Source organism: Thamnophis sirtalis, unplaced genomic scaffold, assembly GCF_051295495.1.
Source record: "Thamnophis sirtalis isolate CommonGarterSnake01/CBP01778 unplaced genomic scaffold, rThaSir2_p1.2 scaffold_15, whole genome shotgun sequence".
Classification (NCBI taxonomy): domain Eukaryota; kingdom Metazoa; phylum Chordata; class Lepidosauria; order Squamata; family Natricidae; genus Thamnophis; species Thamnophis sirtalis.
Window position 1 is genome coordinate 19,467,614 of NW_028261395.1, and position 19,160 is coordinate 19,486,773.

At 45.0% G+C, this 19,160-nt stretch overlaps 1 protein-coding gene across 1 annotated transcript in view; it reads left to right on the top strand.

Moving 5' to 3' along the window:
- The first annotated feature begins 15,577 nt into the window (after window positions 1-15,577).
- Window positions 15,578-19,160, top strand: part of RHOBTB1 (Rho related BTB domain containing 1) — a 94,923-nt gene continuing 91,340 nt past the window's right edge. The window contains exon 1 of the mRNA XM_087702142.1: window positions 15,578-15,762. The gene's annotated coding sequence lies outside the window, so the exon portion shown is untranslated. The remainder of the gene's footprint in view (window positions 15,763-19,160) is intronic.

The following is a 19,160-nucleotide window of genomic DNA, read 5'->3' on the forward strand; positions in this document are numbered from 1 at the left end:
CACTGGAAATTGTGCCAAAAGTTTGGATTTGAGTACAGCAAAAACCACTGGGAAAATCAGGTTCAGAAGGTTTTAGAGAATGAGAAAGTCAAGATCTTGTGGGACTTCAAAATCCAGACTGACAGGCACTTGGCCCACAATACACCTGACATAACAATAGTTGAAAAGAAAAAAGTATGGTTCATTGACACTGCAATACCTGGAGATGCACGAATTGAAGATAAACAGCAAGAAAAAATCACAAAGTACTGGGACTTGCAAATTGAAGTTGAGCAACTGTGGAAAAAGAAATCGTGTGTTGTCCCGATTGTAATTGGAGCCCTTGGAGCAATACCCAAAGGGCTACCTCGCTATTTGGAAATGTTAAATTTATCAGACTTGAACATTCTGATTCTACAAAAAACCACCCTACTTGGAACAGCTTATATCCTCCGACGTTACCTTAACAGTTCCTAGGTCCTTGGTTAGGACTCGAGCTGTTGAGCTACCAACCAGCCCCAAAGGCTGTGAATCTCACCAAAGATTAACCACATAATAATATCTGTTAAATATTGGGATGAGAGACCAGCCAAAAATCCTAGGACCAACCTCCTTGAGGTTTTTCCCATCCTGATCAAGCCATATACCAATGGACATGCTGGGCAGTATTTGGCAGCATTGCCACAGATAAAGAGAAGAGAGATTAGACACTCGCTTCAGATCGGCAAAAAGCAACTCAAAAGCCGAAGACCCCCGTGCAAGAGTTTTGTGGACATAAAAGTGTCGTCTCTCTTTGGGCCTGTCATTGCTCTTAAGAAAAGGCCATAAGGAGACTGTTTTTAATCACCCTGATCCCGTGCATCCCAGAGCATAAGTGGATAAGAATAATTAAACATTAATGCAGGCCTGTCGTTTAAAGTCCACAGAACAATCTCATTAGCTTGTTGTTGGTTTTTCTGCAAAGCAGCCCAGACTGAAGCAAGATTGTCTCCTTGCCCTCTGGGATTGACCCAGAGATAATCTGCAGCAGCAGCAGCTGCCTTCTTGGACTTGCCTAATCGTTAGAGCTCATGAAGTCCTGATTAGGTCAGTTTTGTTATTTAAGCAAAGTTGGTGGGATTTGGATCATGCTGCTTTGCCTACCAATGTGGCCAAATGAGACTAAATTCATCATTCCCAATAACATGGGTGGGTTGCTTTTTTCTTTAGCATCACAATATGATGCAGCATGATTTCTTTTGCTTACCATGAGAAAGGTCGAGCAACAAAACTGAACTGCTCACTACGCTTCTGTAGGCCTGTGAAATGTGGATTGTGTATCTAAAACATGGGGAGCAGCTCAACCATTTCCATGTGGCTTTGTCTTCGCAGAATATTAGGGATCCCAGATGACGTTCCAGACACACTGAAGTTCTCTCTAGGGCACGTTTGCCCCAGTGGTGGGTTTCAAACTTTTTCACTACCGGCTCTGTGGGCGTGGCTTGGCAGTCATGTGGCTGGGTGGAAGTGGCTTGGTGGTCACATGACTGGTTGGGAGTGGCCAATTTAACAGTCCATTAAACAATACACAGCAGCCCCCTTTTCTATTATTTTTAATACTGCATGAACTTTTGCTCTAGGTCCGGGATGGCGAACCTATGGCACGCTCCCACCCCCCATTTTTTGCATGCTTTTTTCACCCTCCCCAGGCTCCAGAGGCTTTACAGGAGCCTGGGGAGGGCGAAAACAGCCTCCCCCCCCCAGGAAGCCTTCGGGAAGCTTCAGGATCTTCCCTGAAACCTCCAGAGTGTAAAAAAATGGCCCTGAAGCTTCTGGAGGGCTTCCTGGGGGGGGGGAGGCTGTTTTCGCCCTCCCCAGGCTCTTGTAAAGCCTCTGGAGCCTGAGGAGGGTGAAAAAAGCATGCAAAAAATGAAGGGGAGGGAGTGCCTGTCATGCGCGCATGCGTGCTTGCGCACTGGGGGTTGCACATTGCATTATGGGTGCGGCACACCCGCTAATGACCCCACTACACTCCCCCCGCTTATGGCACACGAGCAGAAAAAGGTTTCCCATCACTGCTCTAGGTTGTTGTTTTTTTTAACTGTGGGGGAGATGTTGGCAGTGCCTGGGGATTTCTGGGAATTTCTCCTCTGTGTTAGAGGCACCAAAATAACCAAAATGATATAAGGTCTTCTGCTGGAGCGGGGGGGTTGGATTAGATGACCTCTGATGTCCCTCTCAGCCCTGACTTGCTGTGCTGTTTCAAAGCATCCTCTGAAGCTGTGTCTAGTGCCAGGTTTGTGGTCCGTCTTTCCTCTCCTTTTTCTCTCCCTCCCTCCCTCCCTCTATCCATCCATCAATATCTCATTCACTTTCCCTTCCCTCTTTCTTCCTTCTCTCCCTCCTTTTCTCCCTTCCTGTGAAGAACCCCAGAAGGTCTTTGGTAGGAGGAAGAAAAGCCAGACGTTTTGAAACTGAGAAATTGCCCATTGATCATCTGGCATTCTTAGAGCTCTGCTACTGTTTAGTTTAGCCTGAGCCTAAGGATAGCAGCTAGCAGAGGTCTTCAAACTTTGCAACTTTAAGACTTATGGACTTCAACTCCCAGAATACTCCAGCCAGCAGAGCTGAATTCTGGGAGTTGAAGTCCACAAGTCTTAAAGTTGCCAAGTTTGCAGACCTCTGCCCCTGCTGACGAGAACACAGGCCCATTGGGCAGGTCAAAGGCCCTCCGTATGCCTAGCCAGCATCTCCTGCCTGGGGAAACCTGTGCAGGAAAAGGAGGGCTTCCATATAGGGCCGAAGACTTTTTTGAAATTATTTAACACAGGCATGACCACCTGGAAAATGCTGGCAAAAAATTTGCTCTACCTCATCCACAAAGGCTGACAAAATAGAGTACACTGTGGTAGCACAACATAAGCACGAGTTGCACAAGCCTGGAGGCATCAGTGCAATGATTGCGGTGTCTACACATGTTTGCCTAATACGTACCAGGACATTCTATGCCTGAATTGGCCCTGCCAATCATCTTCAGACACACCACCACTAAGTTTTGATGTGACTGATGATGTTGTGGTTTGCATTGCTGATGATGGACAAAGAACCACAACAATTATATTGTTGGAACTCTTGCTCAAAACAATTGCCTCTGGATGCTCCGATGATAAAAGTTTATGGCCTTGACTTTTTAAAATTATTCTATTAATTATTAGTCTATTAATTAATTAATTATATTAATCTTTTATTATGCACCGATTGTGAGACTATGATGAAATAAAATGTCAAGGGCCAGAAGGATTATGGGCAACAATTGACAGGACAGTTCTGTTAGGAAAGAATTGAAACTCATTTTATCCTCCAAATTTATGATCAAAGCCTTGTGATTTCATGACAATCTTGATACTCCAAATATTTACTGTCCCGAAGCAATTCCCCTCCTAACGAAACTATGAGCAGAGGTCCTTCCTGCATGTTGTCTCCTCTGGAGGTTTACCTTGAGCTTATCTCTCAGATGCTTTTACGCAGGCAAGTTGCCCTTCCTCGTGAGCATTGTGCAGGGTCACAGGTCCAGGAAGTCTGCAGAGGATGGATTATCTTATCTGGGTTGCTCAGTTCAAGCAGCCCCTTCGGGCAGCAAAGAGAGGCAGAAAACCCTAAGATTCTGGGATTTTTATGATCATATGCATGGGAGTTCACAGCCCATCAGGCATACCATACATTCAATAATTCATGACTTTATTGTAGATAAATCACAGCAATAATGCTTTCATCCAGCAGGTGCCACCAACTCCTGAGAGAAGGGGAGGGGGAATCAATTATGGGTTTTTCAGATTTTAAAAACTGCAGGAAAAAAATTGCAGACACCCCATGAAGTTCTATGAGGTTCATTTTCTTGCAAAGGGGTACAGGATACAAGGCCTCATCTGTGCAGCCGCATCTCATTTGCCTTCTTAAATCTCACTGTCAGGGTTCCAAATAGCATCCAAAATTAAATCAGAGTCCAAGGCAAAATATTGCTCAAAGTTCCAATTTATTAAGAGAGCCATGCTGGCACATCTGGGAAAACCTGAATCTGAAGGCTTCCCGGTTTTCCCACTCAGTTTAAATTTCAAGATCTTGACCCCACACCCACAAATCCATCCCATGGTCCAATCTCCCACTGCCATGCTGGCCGTTCCACCTATCCATTTCCAGTCAGGTGCAGAGGTGCAGAGACAAAGGATGGCCTTGGCTTTCTAGAAGGAATTTTGCTATGGCTCCATAGTATCTCACTCCTTACAATCCCCCCCTCTCATTTTCCCACAATAGAAAATGCATAGTAGAGTAATAGAAAGTGTGGCAGGTCTGAGATCCACAAGCAAACATGGCTGCAGGCCTGACGCTCACTGTAAGTTCCTCCCTTCTTCTGCCTTTGTACTCCCAGAGAAAGAGGGGACTCAGAGGTGAGCGGCCACACACCAAAAAGCTTAAAATAAACCTAGTCTCTCTTGGGTTTCTGATGTGACCTTCTCTTCCACAGACTTAGTTTGATTGTATCCAGAATCTCTGAAATGAATGAAAAAATTGCTAGGAGAAAATAAAGCATAAAGTATACTATGTTTTCTATGCTGTTTCTCTGATGTTTTGTTCTTAAGGGCTCTCAGCTATGTTGAAATGGATGGGAGCAGAGTTTTTGAAAGCGATTTCTCCCTCCAGACTGATCGAATTTCCTCTTGAAGTTAGTGAACGTCATTTCCGAGTGTGCCTTTACAGGATTCTGCTGTGGATGAACTGAGGAGTCTAAAAACAATGCGGTGCAATCTTATACCTACCTATTCAGAAGTCAGTCCTATTGAGTTCAGAGGAGCTTGTGTCCGGCTGGACAAGGAGACTGCAGTCTAATTGCTTTAAAATTTGGGGCAGGGAATTAAATATTAATAAGCACACTGAAAGAAGTAACAGTGCAAGTAAATGGATAGTGGAAAAAGTAAATTGAATTAGGGACCGTTCTTCCCAGGTTAAACAGCAGGTAAACATTTACAGAAAATTCTGTTCGAACGGTAGCCGTATTGGGTGAATTTATAAGCTAAATGTCTGATCCTAAGAATATTTGTCTCAAACATTTTTAAGGGAAAAAAAGCATTGCACTGTTGTAAAGATATAGCATTGTAGAAGAATATCAAACTTAGACCAAATCAGCAACACAATATATCTGTGATGGTATATATCTGTATGGCACGTGTGCCAGAGGTAGCATACACAGCCCTCTCTGTGGGCATGCGCATCAGTCAGCTGGTCTTCACAGGCACCGGAAAATGGACTGAAAATGACCCTAAAATGACCAAAACACAGGGCATTTTTCAGGCCGTTTTTCAGGCCGTTTTCTGGCTTTTTTGGGTCTGTTATTGACCTAAAAAACGGCCTGAAAATAGCCCAAAAAAAGGCATGCGTGGATTTCTGGTGCTCCGGCGTGCGCGCTCACACGCACACAGGTTCCTGTTTGGGCATTCAGTGCCAAAAAGTTTCACCATCATATATGCAATATATACAAATAATATGCATAAATATATGCCTATGACATTTAAACAGGGTATGTGCTGGAAAAGGCCAAGAAAGCAAGGTAAGAATGCCCAGCATATGAAAGAGGAATTCTGGGAATGCCAGGAAAGCTAGCCAGTGATGGTAAATATAAGCCTCTTCATGGGGGAACATTCTAGATTTCGTGGGATCTCAAAAAATGTAGATGGCTGAAAAGTTTAATTTGGACCATGAACGAAGAGAAGCAGGCACATGGTTAAGGAAAAGTTATAGAGGCATTAAAATGGGTCCCATGATACTAGAACACATCTGGGCTTCAATCTCTTCCAGCTGGAATTTATTCACAAATATTTCAGCTTTAGAGAAAATATGTATTTTCAAATCAATGGCATTGCCTGGCTCCACCATCTGCCAACATTTTCATAGCTGATATAGAAGGCTGCTGCTTTGGATCCATTTCTCAGTGGATAAGAAAAACCTCAGAAGCTTTTGCCTCACCATCTATCTGAAATGAAGAATGTTTTCTGGACACAACCACAGCCCAGATCGATGCACTCCCATTTGCTGGTCAGGAATCAGATGTCGATTCAACTGTCCCATCCAGGAGTGCTTCCAGCTTCTGCCTAGAGAGCAATCTAGTGGACAATCACTTAAATATGAGCCAGCCGTGTGCTGCAGCTGCCAAAAAAGCCAACACAGTTCTAGGCTGCATCAACAGAAGGATAGAATCAAGATCATGTGAAATGTTAATACCACTTTATAATGCCTTGGTAAGGCCACACTTGGAATTCTGCATCCAGTTTTGGTTGCCACAATGTAAAAAAGATGTTGAGACTCTAGAAAGAGTGCAGAGAAGAGCAACAAAAAGGATTAGGAGACTGGAGGCTAAAACATATGAATAACAATTGCAGGAACTGGGTATGTCTACTCTGATGAAAAGAAGGACTAGGGGTGACATTATAGCAGTCTTCCAATATCTCAGGCAATATCTGCCACCAAGAAGAGGGCAACAACCTATGTTCCAAAGCAACTGAAGACAGGACAAGAAGCAATGGGTGGAAACTAATCAAGGAGAGAAGCAACCTAGAACTAAGGAGAAAGTTCCTGAGAGTTAGAACAATTAATCAGTGGAACAACTTGCCTCCAGAAGTTGTAAATGCACCAACACTGGAAATTTTTAAGATGTTAGAGAACCATTTGTCTGAAGTGTTGTATGGTTTCTTGCCTAAGCAGGAGGTTGGACTAGAAGACCTCCAAGGTCCCTTCCAACTCTGTTATTCTATATTTCTAAATCTGCAGAATTTAAGTCCTGTCCAGAATCCACTAGACCGATCAGAAACTTGCTAGTTCTATATGTTCAATATTTCCAAGGCAGAGAACCTTTTTCTCTTGCATAACTTGCTGGAAATGAAACCAGCTCAAACAACACCTGCTTCCACAGTGGCCAGATGTGGTTAAAGTAACCCCAATTGGTGATTCACTTCTTCTCTCCCCCCCCCCCAAAAGCCATGCCAGCTGCTTTCCCCTTTGGGAGGTGGATGAGAAGACAGCAATAACAGGGGAACCTAGAAGGGGAACCTCATCAGAACTCTGGTCAATTCTACCCTGTTAAAAGGAAGAGGGGAAAGCTGGCAGCCAGGATTTTGTGGTTCTGCTACTGAACCTGGAAGAAGGAAGGAAGGGAAGGAAAGGGAAGGAAGGAAGGGAAAGGGAAGGAAGGAAGGGAAAGGGAAGGAAGGAAAGAAAAGGGAAGGAAGGAAAGGAAGGAAGGGAAAGGGAAGGGAAGGAAGGAAAAAGGGAAGGAAGAAAATAAGAGAAGGGAAGGAAGGAAGGAAAGAAAAGGGAAGGAAGAAAAGAAGAAGGAAGGAAGGGAAGGAAGGAAAGAAACAGGAAGGAAGGGAGGAAGGGAAGGAAGGAAGGAAAGGGGAAGGAGGGAAAGAAGGAAAGGGAAGGAAGGAAGGAAGGGAAAGGGAAGGAAGGGAGGAAGGAAAAAGGGAAAGGGAAGGGAGGAAGGTAAAAAGGGAAAGGGAAGGAAGGAAGGAAGAGAAAGAAGGAAAGGGAAGGAAGGAAGGGAAAGGGAAGGAAGGAAAGAAAAGGGAAGGGAGGGAAGGAAGGAAAGAAAAGGGAAGGAAGAAAATAAGGGAAGGAAGGAAGGAAAGAAAAGGGAAGGAAGGAAAAAAGGGAAAGGGAAGGAAGGAAAATAGAAGGAGGGAAAGAAGGAAAAAAAGGGAAGGAAGGGAGGGAGGGAGGGAGAGAAGGAAGGAAGGAAGGAAGGAAGGAAGGAAGGAAAGAAGGAAAAAAGGGAAAGGGAAGGAAAGAAGGAAATTCCCAGTCTTTTGTGGTGTGGGGCCTTTTCACAGGTGTCCCAGGCAGAGAGCAGGCAGGGTGTTCCTGTCCTCAGAACGGATGCCCTTTTGAGTGGAGTGAAGGTCTGGTGATGAGAGAGAAAGGTTCGTGGGGGAGATTTACCTTCACCACAGTCTGGGAGCAGCCTAAGGTCAACATTTGCCCCTCTTGCCCTCTAGAAAGAGCAGGGAGCCTGTCTTGAGTTGGAAAGCCGGAGTAATAAATGGGCCACATCAAATGGCCGCTCATTAGCTTATCATCAAGGCTTTTAGTTTGCGTTCCCTCCAAGCACCTGCTCTTTTCTCATTTCCTCCGCCTTGCACTTCCTCCCCCCCTCCCCCATCAGCTCATTCTGTTCCCCTCTGGAATTTGGCTCTTCCTTTTAAAAGAAACACAAAGGAAGAAAATCTGCTTTTAAAACTTCCCTCCTTATGTGCTCAATTGAGAAGTCTTGGCCTTTCAGGTGCCAGAGCTGCCATCCCATGCCTCCCTCTCCCCCCTAGTGGCCTCCTCTGCCCAGGGGAGCCACACACACACCCTTGGGTGTTCCTGACTGCCAGGGAGGCTTCCCGGTGACCAGAGGGGCTCTAAAGGAAGGCAGGAGAGCAAATCGTTTAGTTAATGACTAACAACTGGAGAGAACCAGCAAGCAGGATCAGGGATCAGGCTGGACTTCTGCTTCCTGCAAACCAGGCTGTTTTCCAGCATGTGACACCCCCCCCCCCCAATCCCTTGGAGACAAACAGAAAGTGGCTGAGAGGCTGACCCCCTCCATGGTGGATTAAAATAAAGGACAGGTAGAGTTTAGGGGGGCATGTCCATTGCCTACGTAGTAGACTGCTTATCTGAATAAACCCCTTGAACTGAATGTGTGTGCATGCAAATGCATGTGACAGCAGGGCCATCTGTGGACACTTTGGACTTTTTTTAAAAAAAAAAAGAAGACAAGACTTTTCTTTCCTCAGCAGGTGGTTTGCAGGCTAAGATGCCCATATGGAGCCCATATGGGCCTCATCCACAAGGAGAAAAATCTGGGTCTCTTGCAAGAGTGTTTTCTCTCCCCCCCCCCCTGGCTTCGACATCTGGGGAGCTTCAGAACAAGAATACGGATTCACATTGCAATGTTTTAAACAACCTGCATTGCATGGCTGTATAAATGTCATCTTGATTTCAAGGTTTTTTATCTTTATTTATTTGCATTATTCATTAGATTTACATCCTGTCTTTGGGCTCAACCCTGGACATTCCAATAAACATGGAGATAAAAATAAAAGGGGGGGGAGGAGTGGGAATTACAAATTGGATGGATGGATAAATGGATCCTGGTGGTGTAGGAAGTTAGCGCCCACCCCACCCCTCTCCTAGAAGAATGAAATATCCTAGGAAATATTGAAAAGGCAGAATATTAAATTTCCCTGGATCAGAAATGGAGAAACATGTTTTTAGGCAGGAAACAGACTCACTCTTAATAGCCTCCACTTTTATCAATGAGCCATTAAAATGCCTGAGCTAGTCTATTCTACATAACAAAGATTTCACTCCTTCAGCCCCAGGGTCATGGGATTAAGGCATGATAGGATTAGTCCTTTACCCATCTCACCACAGGGCACCTGTGAAGAAGCAATCCTCAACCAAACATGGACTCCAAACACAGTCTAGAGAGTTGCTCCTGCAACTCCCTGCCCCATGGAGTCTGACAACCAATCAGAATACATTTCTTACACAGGAACAGGAAACAGAGAGGTGGGGCCAAACAGAGAGTATAAAAAACTCAGGAACTCTCAGGAAGCCCCTTCTTTCTCTTTTTCTTCTTCACTCAACATCTGGAAGCATGTGATCCCCCTTTTCTGTTCAGGAGCTCAAACTATGTGGTCCCGTCCACTATTAAAATCCTCTTTCCAAGCAGCCTCCATTACCGGGTGTTGTAATCAATGGAAAGGATCTCCCTACCTCCCCGCTTAACTAGGGGGATGACGTGGAAGTAAAATGCTCTGCCTCTTCCTTGGCCTTCAGGAGGTGGATGGACAGAAGAGCAAAAACAAAAAAAACCAACGGAGAGATAAAGCCGAGGCATCAGGGCAATATGTCGCACACGCAAGATATTTTTTCCCTAAGTTCAAGAATGTGTAGGGGGAAAACTCAAATTCTTTGGAATGTTTCCAAGGTCAGTTGACGAAAACAAGTTTCATACTGATATAAGTTGGAAGTCAAAATGCACCTTCTGAACCCTGCAAACCAAAAGTAAGGCTACTGCAATTCATACTATTTTATTAGTATTGTAGGAAGTTATCACCCAGCCCTCGCCCAGAAAAATGAAATATCCTAGGAAATATTGAAAAGGCAGAATATTTCTCTGGATGTGAAAAGAAAGAAACATGTTTTAAAAGGCAGAATAGCTCCCTGTAGCTTCCTGCCCATCCCCACTTGTCAATGGGCCATTAAGAAGGCCAAGCTAGTCCCTTTACATAACAAAGACTTCTCCACTTCAGCTCCAGGGGGATGGGATTAAGGCATGATAATATTGGCACTTTATCCAACTCACCACATGGCATCTGGAAACTCAAGCAAACCTGGATTCAAAACACAGCCTAGAGAGTTGCCCCTGCATGGCCCCATAGGAGTCTGACAACCAATCAAAATACAAGCTCAAGATCAAAGGTCAGAGAGGGCATAAAACCAGGGATTCAACATCTCAGTCCTTCCTTCTTTTTTCTCCACCAACATTGAAGCATGTGATCACCTTTTCTGTTCAGGACTCAAGCCATGTGGTCCTGTCCACCATTAAAACCATCTTTCCAAGCAGCCTCCTTGTCTCCAGTGTCTTTTTCCCCACTTGGAGCTGAACCCAGAAGGACATTTCTTTCATCAATTAGTACATCAGACTTTGTCTCTTTTTGTTTCTTTTTGCCTGCGAAAACATTTTGGGTGATAAATAAGCACTCTGGACATTAAAACACTGTACCCCAAACTCTGGGAAATCAGCCAAAGGGAAGGAGCTGCATACAACACAGGACCTTTGGGTGGGCCTCCAAAAGACCCAGCTGATTGTGTTTTACTGCTGTGTTATCTTTGTTATGTCTGTTTGCGGAGTGGGCTGTTTTTTACAAGGCTATCCTGCAAAGATTAACAGGGGTTGGATTAAGGAGTTCTTGGTTTTACCATTTAATCCAGCCCATTTTAGCCCTTTGAAGATGACAAAATAAAAAGGCATCTCTTTCCTCTTCTCTAGACCACGTTGGACCACATTAACCATCTGTTGTCAGCTGGGATCTTGGAAGCCAATGCCCTGCCCTAAAGTCATTGAATGGTTTTAGATGCTGCCTGAGTCCATAAGGAGAGCAGTCCACTCTCCAGATATTCTGTGCTAGAGAAAGCTTCCTTCAATAATGTACAATATATATATATAACATTGGAGTAATTGTATAATGCATGACTGCTATTAGCTGTTATTAGCTGTTACTGAAGTTTCTGTAATCTACCAAAATGTACCTTCCTTGTAATCATCTACCAAAATGTGCAGAACCAGGAAGAGCCTCCCATCAAACATACAAAGTCCCATTGGCTGTTGCTCGGATTTACACGAGCTCTTGTTTCCATAACATCCATGGTTCACTTAAACCAATGAAAACTGGCACTTTCACATAGGAAACGTGAAATTATCATGCTTAGACCCACCCAGTCTTCTGCAGTAAAATACTTGAGGCTGCTGCCCATTAAAGCTTGGTGTCAGGCCTGCAGCGATCTTTTCTTTTGGATCTTTGGCCTGCCACACTTTCTATTATTCTACTATGCCATTTCTATTATGGGAAGATGGGAGGGGGGATTGTACGGAGTTAGATGCTATGTAGCCATAACAAAATTCCTTCTAGAAAGCCAAGGTCATCCTTTGTCTCTGCACCTCTGCACTTGACCGGAAATGGATGGGTAGAAGCTACCAGTATGGCAGTGGGAGATTGGACCATGTGATGGACATGAGTGTGGGGGCAAGATCTTGAACTTTCAACTGGGTGGGGAAAACTGGGAAGCTTTCAGATTTGGGTTTTCCCCGATGTGCCAACATGGCTCTCTTAATACATTGGAACTTTGAGCAATACTTTGCCTTGGACTCTGAGTTAATTTTGGATGCTATTTGGAACCCTAACAGTCTGTGACTTAAGCAAAGCAGTCAGTAAGGGAGAGGTCTCCAGGATGTTGCTGGTTCTTCTTCTTTTTCCCAATCTCACACCACCGCAGATGCCTGGGCTGCTCTTTGAAATATCTTGATCTCCTACTTGCCCTCCCACCCACATCCCTAGCCATAATAATAGAAGATGCTGTCTAGCTATCTGGCAGAAACCAGCTTGGTGTACCACAACTATCACAAGGGGTTTGAAGAAGATTCTGTTAAGCTGCAGCCTGACCTTCTTTTCTTTTTTTAAAAATTTTTGTTACACATTTTAACTTCTTTTATAAACAAAGTGTTGCCTGGGTTTTCCCCGTTTACACCTTCTCTTATGCATAGTTCATTTTACATCATATTTCCATTTCAAATTTCAGCCATCTTATTTTCTTTCCATTTCGTCTAACTGGGAAAGAATTGGGGAAAGTTACTAAAGCAGTGGAACTAAAAGGGAGAAAAAAGAGTGGGAAGAAAAAACATATCAATTACAAAAACAAGAAAAAGAAAAACTAGGTGAATGGGTGGAAATAAGAGAATATAAGAGAAGTGGAGTTCCTGAGAGACTTAAGAGAAAATGGTTGAAAGGAGAAAAGAAGGAAAAGGATTTACTGGCAGAATAGAATAGAATACGGTAATATTCAATGGTATATAGCTAATATGATGTGAGGGAAACAGATTAATACTATTAATTGTGGATAATTAAGTGAAATGTTTACTATATAAAATTAAATTTGAGGATACATGTTATCGATAGTAAAACAAAATAATAGAGGGAAATGTAATGTTAAATTTGATTAACTTGGAGGGGCAAATAATATTGTTCATATATTAAGCTGCAGCCTGACTTTCGTGGCAGGCTTCTCCAGGTTGGATTCCTGTGGAACAGATGCCATTTTCCAAGCTACACACACCTTCCATTTCAAACAAATTCACAAAAGGTGAAAGTCATTGCTGGTGTTTGGAAAGATCCTAGCTGGTTGCAAGAATAGAGCAATCTTCAGTTAGGCCGGCCTAATATGCAAAACATGTCAATTTCATCAGATAGTTTTATAGTCCACTATTGTTTCCAATGAATTTGTCAGAAGGATATTGTAGCCAAGCTCCCAAATCATTTTACTAAACTCGCTTGTGATCAATATTAACCATGTGCACAGCATTTTGAGATGCATCTCCCAGGAATATACATGGGCCATCACTTGCATTTTCAGCTTCCATTTCAGAGAACAGCATTAATTTTAAATATCCCTCTGTGAGGAAGATGGGCAAGCTCTGGCAGAACAAAACCAGAGCTAGGTAGTTCTCAGAACATAAAATATGCCTTATTTTCAAGATGCTGAGTAACTGCATGTAAATTGCATGTTGTAGGATGCTTATCTTTTGAGAGGCATCTGTGATTACAAGAAAATAGTAGGATTGGTGAGTGAAAACAGCCACTGTCTAGACAGATCTTGTTTTAAATCTGGCACCAAGACTTCTCTACATACTAATATTTTCTGTGAATTTGGTCCTATGTTCTCCCTCAAATACAAACACCTGTGGAAATAAAACACATCTCTAGAATAATTATAAGGTAAAGGTCCCCCTCACACATATGTGCTCGTCGTTCCCGACTCTAGTGGGCAGTGCTCATCTCTATTTCAAAGCCAAAGAGCCAGCGGTCATGTGGCCATGTGGACTTCGTGGTCATGTGGCCGGCATGACTGAACACCAAAGGCTAATGGAATGCTGTTACCTTCCCACCAAAGGTGGTCCCTATTTTTCTACTTGCATTTTTATATGCTTTTGAACTGCTAGGTTGGCAGAAGCTGGGACAAGAACCAAGAGCTCACTCAGTTACACGGCATTAGGGATTCGAACCGCTGAACTGCCGACCTTTCTGATTGACAAGCTCAGTGTCTTAGCCACTGAGCCACCACGTCCCTTATTAGAATAATTATAATTTTATATAAACGTGAAAATCATTTTGGAAAAGGATGGTTCATCTCGGATTAGAAAGAAATCTGACATATTTTAAGAAAGGAACCTCTGTTAGCTACAACAGCACCGAAATTAATAAGGAAAGCACCAAAGTTATTTCTTTATTGCTTCTTGCCAAGTTTACCCTTGAAACTTTAAAAGACCCTTACTACCCTCCCGGCCTTCCGCAAAGCCACCAAGTCCTGGCTGTTCCAGCAGGCTGGGGGGAGCTGAGAAGCATCTACCTCCACAGAAATTGTGAATGTTGGCTTTGTTTTTAATATGTTGTCTTTGTCTCGTTTCCCCCTTTCCCTTGTCTTTTGTGAGCTGCCCGGAGTCCTCCGGGAGTGGGTGGCATACAAGATAAATAATAAATAAATAAATAAATAAATAAATAAATAAATAAATAAATAAATAAATAAATAAATAAATAAATAAATAAATAAATAAATAAATAAATAAATAAATAAATAAATAAATAAATAAATAAATAAATAAATAAATAAATGTTGTGATCCCTCAAACTGGAAGCTCCTTTCCTGGTGTTTTGATTTGGAAATCATTTCTTGGAAAACATGATACCTCTTCAGGCAGTGTTGAGGATGGCTGTCCAGAAGGGGTGGCAGAGAAGAGAAGAGAAAGGGGACACCTAAAGCTGTCCAATTTTTGGTCTATGATAATTTACAGACAAATGATATTTTTACTTCTTTAAATATTTGCACCAGCTGCTTTGAGAGTCATGTTAGCATAAAAATACAAACATATTCTAGAAAAAACTCTCATGCTAACTGCCTTTGGAGAAAATAGGTCAGGGATCAATGCTCTTCTTTTCCTCTTCTTATAGCGGGATGCAGACCTTTTCCAGCACAGAGTTGCAGGAAAATATGTCTGTCTGTCTGTCTGTCTGCCTGCCTGCCTGCCTGCCTGCCTGCCTGCCTGCCTGTTTGTTTAAAAACTGTCCATCTCCCTCACAGAGGGACTCTGGGTGGGTATACAATCACTTGCTGGATTTCCTCCCCCCCCCCTATGCCCTAAGCCAGTAGGGCACGTCTAGATGAAACTAGGTGACCACCTCTGATGTATTGCTAGAGCTGGGATAGCATCTGGCTTGGCACCTGCACACTTCCTGCTCTTCAAGAAAAGACTCCGACTGGTCCTCTTGGGCCGTTCGTTCGTTCGTTCGTTCGTTCGTTCATTCATTCATTCATTCATTCATTCATTCATTCATTCATTCATTCATTCATTCATTCATTCATTCATTCACGGGAGGGGGGGCTCCCCATGATTTTGGCGTAATCGGTCTCAGCGATGATGTCAGACGGACGGAGGGCTCAAGCAGGAGCTGGGAGAAGTCCCTCCTGGCTCGGCGTTCCCCAACCTGGCTCCCGCCTTCCAGATGTGCGCCCGGCCTTTCAGCCAGAGCCTCCCGGGAGGGGCGGCCTCCAACCCGCCAAAGCTCTGCGGAGCGAGCGCCACGCCCGGGCACCGGACAACCTCTTTTGCCTCAATGAACCGCCAGGCCGGGGTATAAATAGCGCGAGGAGGAGGCGGCGACGTCACCTCCAGAGGAGCCGCTCCGGAGCTGAGCTGCCCGCGGAGAGGAGGAGGAGGCAGCGGAGGAGGAGCTGGCCGGCCGGTCGGCGAGCGAGCGACCACCTCGGCTGTTGCTGCTGCTGCTGCTGCTGCGGAAGGGGCGGCTGGAAGGGCGGCTGGGCTCCTCGCCATGCAGCCTGGCCGGCGGCAGAGCTGACGACTGCGCCCGCGCCCCGCCACCCTGCCAGACGCGCGGCCGCCGCGCCGGTTACCAGGGTCGCTGGGTGCCGGTAAGTGTCCGGCAGCGGCCCTCCACGTGCGCCCCCCCCCCCAATCCGCGAGGCAGAAAGTTGGGGCGCGGGGCGGGCGGTCGTCCCCGGGACCTTCGGCAAGTGCGCCCGCGGGCCGGTTGTGGCCGGAACCCTTCCTTGCCAAGGCGTCGCGGGGATGAGCGTGCGAGAGCCGAGAAGCGCGGCCAGCAGAGAGAAGAGCTTCGCGGGGCTGGCGCGGGTGCTGAAAGCCTCGCAGTCCGACCCGACCCCGGCAGCCACGTCCGGCGCTGCCGCTTCTGGGCGTCGCTTGGCGAGGGACGGAACGGTCCGGGCGGTTGGATGCTCCGTTTCTTGGCGAGAGATGCTCTAAGCAAAGTCTCGGGAGCTGCGCGCTTTCCCCGCCGCGGAGCTTTTCCCGAAGCCAGGAAACTTCCAATGCGGCTTCCGGGGTTCCCCGCGCGAGACGGAGCAGATCCCTTTTGCATTGGGAGCGCATCTGGTCCCCGTTCGGCGGCGCCCTGCCCGGAGGCGGCGGTGCCAGGACGCGTCCGTGACCGACAGGCGCTCCCGCGGTCTGTTTTCTGTTCCTGGATGTTCTGTTGAACAGCAGCCAGACATGTAGCGCTGGAGGCTGGGGGCCTCGGCCGAGGTGGGCGGGCCGGGACCGCTCGGAAAAAGCCGAAAGCAGGAGAAGCGGCGGATCTGGGTCATTTGCTCGGTGGCGGAGTTTTGGATCCCGCAGCCCTTGTGGGGCCTTTCCATAATTCATCCTCGCTGTGCCCGTGGTTTGCAGGGCGCCCTGGTGACATACCTGGCTTGGCTACGTTGAATCCAAAAGAATGGTGGTTTTCTTAGCCTTAAAAGTTGTGTAACTTTTCTTTCTTTGTTGGTCTAACTAAAGTCTTCTACATGTGTTTCCCCTTTGATGAACTCCAAGCAGGAAGGTGGACTTGTTTTAAGTCTTATTTCAATCTGCAAGAGCAGAATCGGGTGAGGGTTTTGCAATGAATAGTAGCTATGAGCCACCCGGCCCTTCCAGAAAACTCTGATGTCAGCAGTTATTGTGGGTTCTTGAATTAAAAGACCCCCATTTCTGCACAGCCCTTAACTCCACCAGGTCTCTTTACCAGGAGGCCATGACAGCGACTAGTCACATTAACTGGGTCAAAAGCATCAACTATGGAAGTCTTGGCTCTAGGAAATGCCAACTCTGTCATGATGCCCAGGAAAGGCTTTGGGCATTAGTAGCCCCTTCTCATTGGCAGCGGGATGGACAAGCCCCACCCACCTCTGCTTCGCTGGCCAATCGGTGTGTGGGACACGTTCCCATCCATAACGGAGAGGATTTTCTTCAGTCATGGGCGCTTATATATCGAAAGGGTCAGGCGGCTGATTGTAGGTCTTCCTGCAACACAACCATTAGAATTTAGTGTCTTTTGTGAAGAAACCCGTCCTGGGTTAAAATTAATCCTGAATGGTTAAATTGGCCTTTTGGGGGGATATTCTCACCAGACATTTGTTCTTCTCCTAGACTCAGTTAAACATATGACTGGGCCAAAAGGCATGGTTATTGCACTTTTTCTGATTACTGGGGACAGTTAAAATTAGACAGCCAGGAGATTAATTTAGCCAGAACCAAGGGGATGCCTGGACACTCAGCTTGTGCTGGCCCTTTGCCAACTTTGGCTGATCGTGGAAAAACTAAGCAGAGCTGGACCTGGTGAATTCTTGGCTAAAGGTCTCAGGGAAGAGCTCAGGACAGGAAGAAAGAGAAGGCACACCTCTTCCAGTCAGTTGCCAAGACAATCAGGTACAGCTGTACACTATCTGTGACATTCCCAGGAGTTGATCTCAGCTCTGAGGAGATTTTACAATTTGAGGCAAGTCCTCTAAGGAAGAAGAGTTGTGTGTGCTTTCCTATCTGTAGCATATCCCTGGATGCCAGAGTATTTGTCTAAGTCAGTGGCCATTGACCTCCATGGCAGAATGAGCTGTTTTAAGAATGTTTACATTGGACTGTGGAGCCCGTTCATATGGGAGAGGAACTATTTACAGCAGGGATCAAATACATACTCGGACAATGAGGAAGAGAGGCTGTTTGTAGGGCTGACAAAGAGATCCTAAAACACAGTTTTTGTAGGGCATTTCCTTCTTCACGGCATCTTTGGGGCCAGTTTTTCAAATGTTGCTATTGTCCATGGTCAGGGCAGAGGGTTGCAGGAAGGAGGGAGTAAACAGAAGTTGTTTGGAGGAGGTGAAGGTCACCATCTCACTCTCTTACTAGCCATAAGCATTGCTGTCTATGCATCTATGTCCTGTTGTCACCCCAAATATCCCAGAGGGGACAAAGCCAACAATGTTTCCTCTGCTTTCTGATTTGGAGTGGGGGTGGACTGTTTGACTGCTTAGCCTTTCAAAATTGAGCTAGTTTTTCTTTTCAAAATAAGCAAAACACACTTTAAAAAGTAATGCGTGGTTATCTTAACCCATAAAGGTTCAAATATTTTTTCCCTACACAATAAGGTGACCTCATCAGATCCCAAATCATGAGACTTGGATGGGAGTATGTGTCTAATGCAGATTTATGTCACCCCAAGGAAATATGGTTCACCCTAATATTGGAATAGGGACAGCATTTATTTTATTTATAGATTTTTTTTGGCTGCTTTTCATCAAATGATCTCAAAATAGAGATTCGAATTCCAGCTGATTAAAATTGAGGAAAAAGGACAAAAGCATAGTGACAATAGTTACCAGTTTCACAGTTTCAGATATTCAACCAAAGAACTGGGTTGGTGGCATGTTGAACACCCACAAAAATGCTAAAAAGTTACAAAACATCCTATCTTTGAATATCCCACTTGATAATTTTGTAAATTGTTATAATCGTGTGAGTTTGACCCTTTAAAAATATTGTTTTATGCAATTGTTTTAGGTCTGTGGATGTTGCTTAGGGTTTTCAGAGATATTAGTTTTTCACTCATGTTCTGTTACCTCTCCCTGGCCTGATAATTTCATGTGCTTTTAAGTATTGGTAACAATCTTTAGTCAAGCCTATGGTTTTCCCAGTTGCAATGGATGACTATGAAAGTTGGACCATAAAGAAGGCTGAGCGCCAAAGAATGGAGGCCTTTGAACTATGGTGCTGGAAAAGATTCCCTTGGACTGCAAGACGATCAAACTGGTCAGTCCTAGAGGAAATGAACCCTGACTGCTCTTTAGAAGGCCAGATCCTGAAGAGGAAACTCAAATACTTTTGCCACCTAATGAGAAGGAAGGAATCACTGGAGAAGAACCTCATACTGGGAAAGATTGAGGGCAAAAGAAGAAGCGGATGACAGAGAATGAGGTGGATTGATGGAGTCACCGAAGCAGTAGACCTGAGCTTAAATTGACTCCAGAGGATGGTAGAGGAC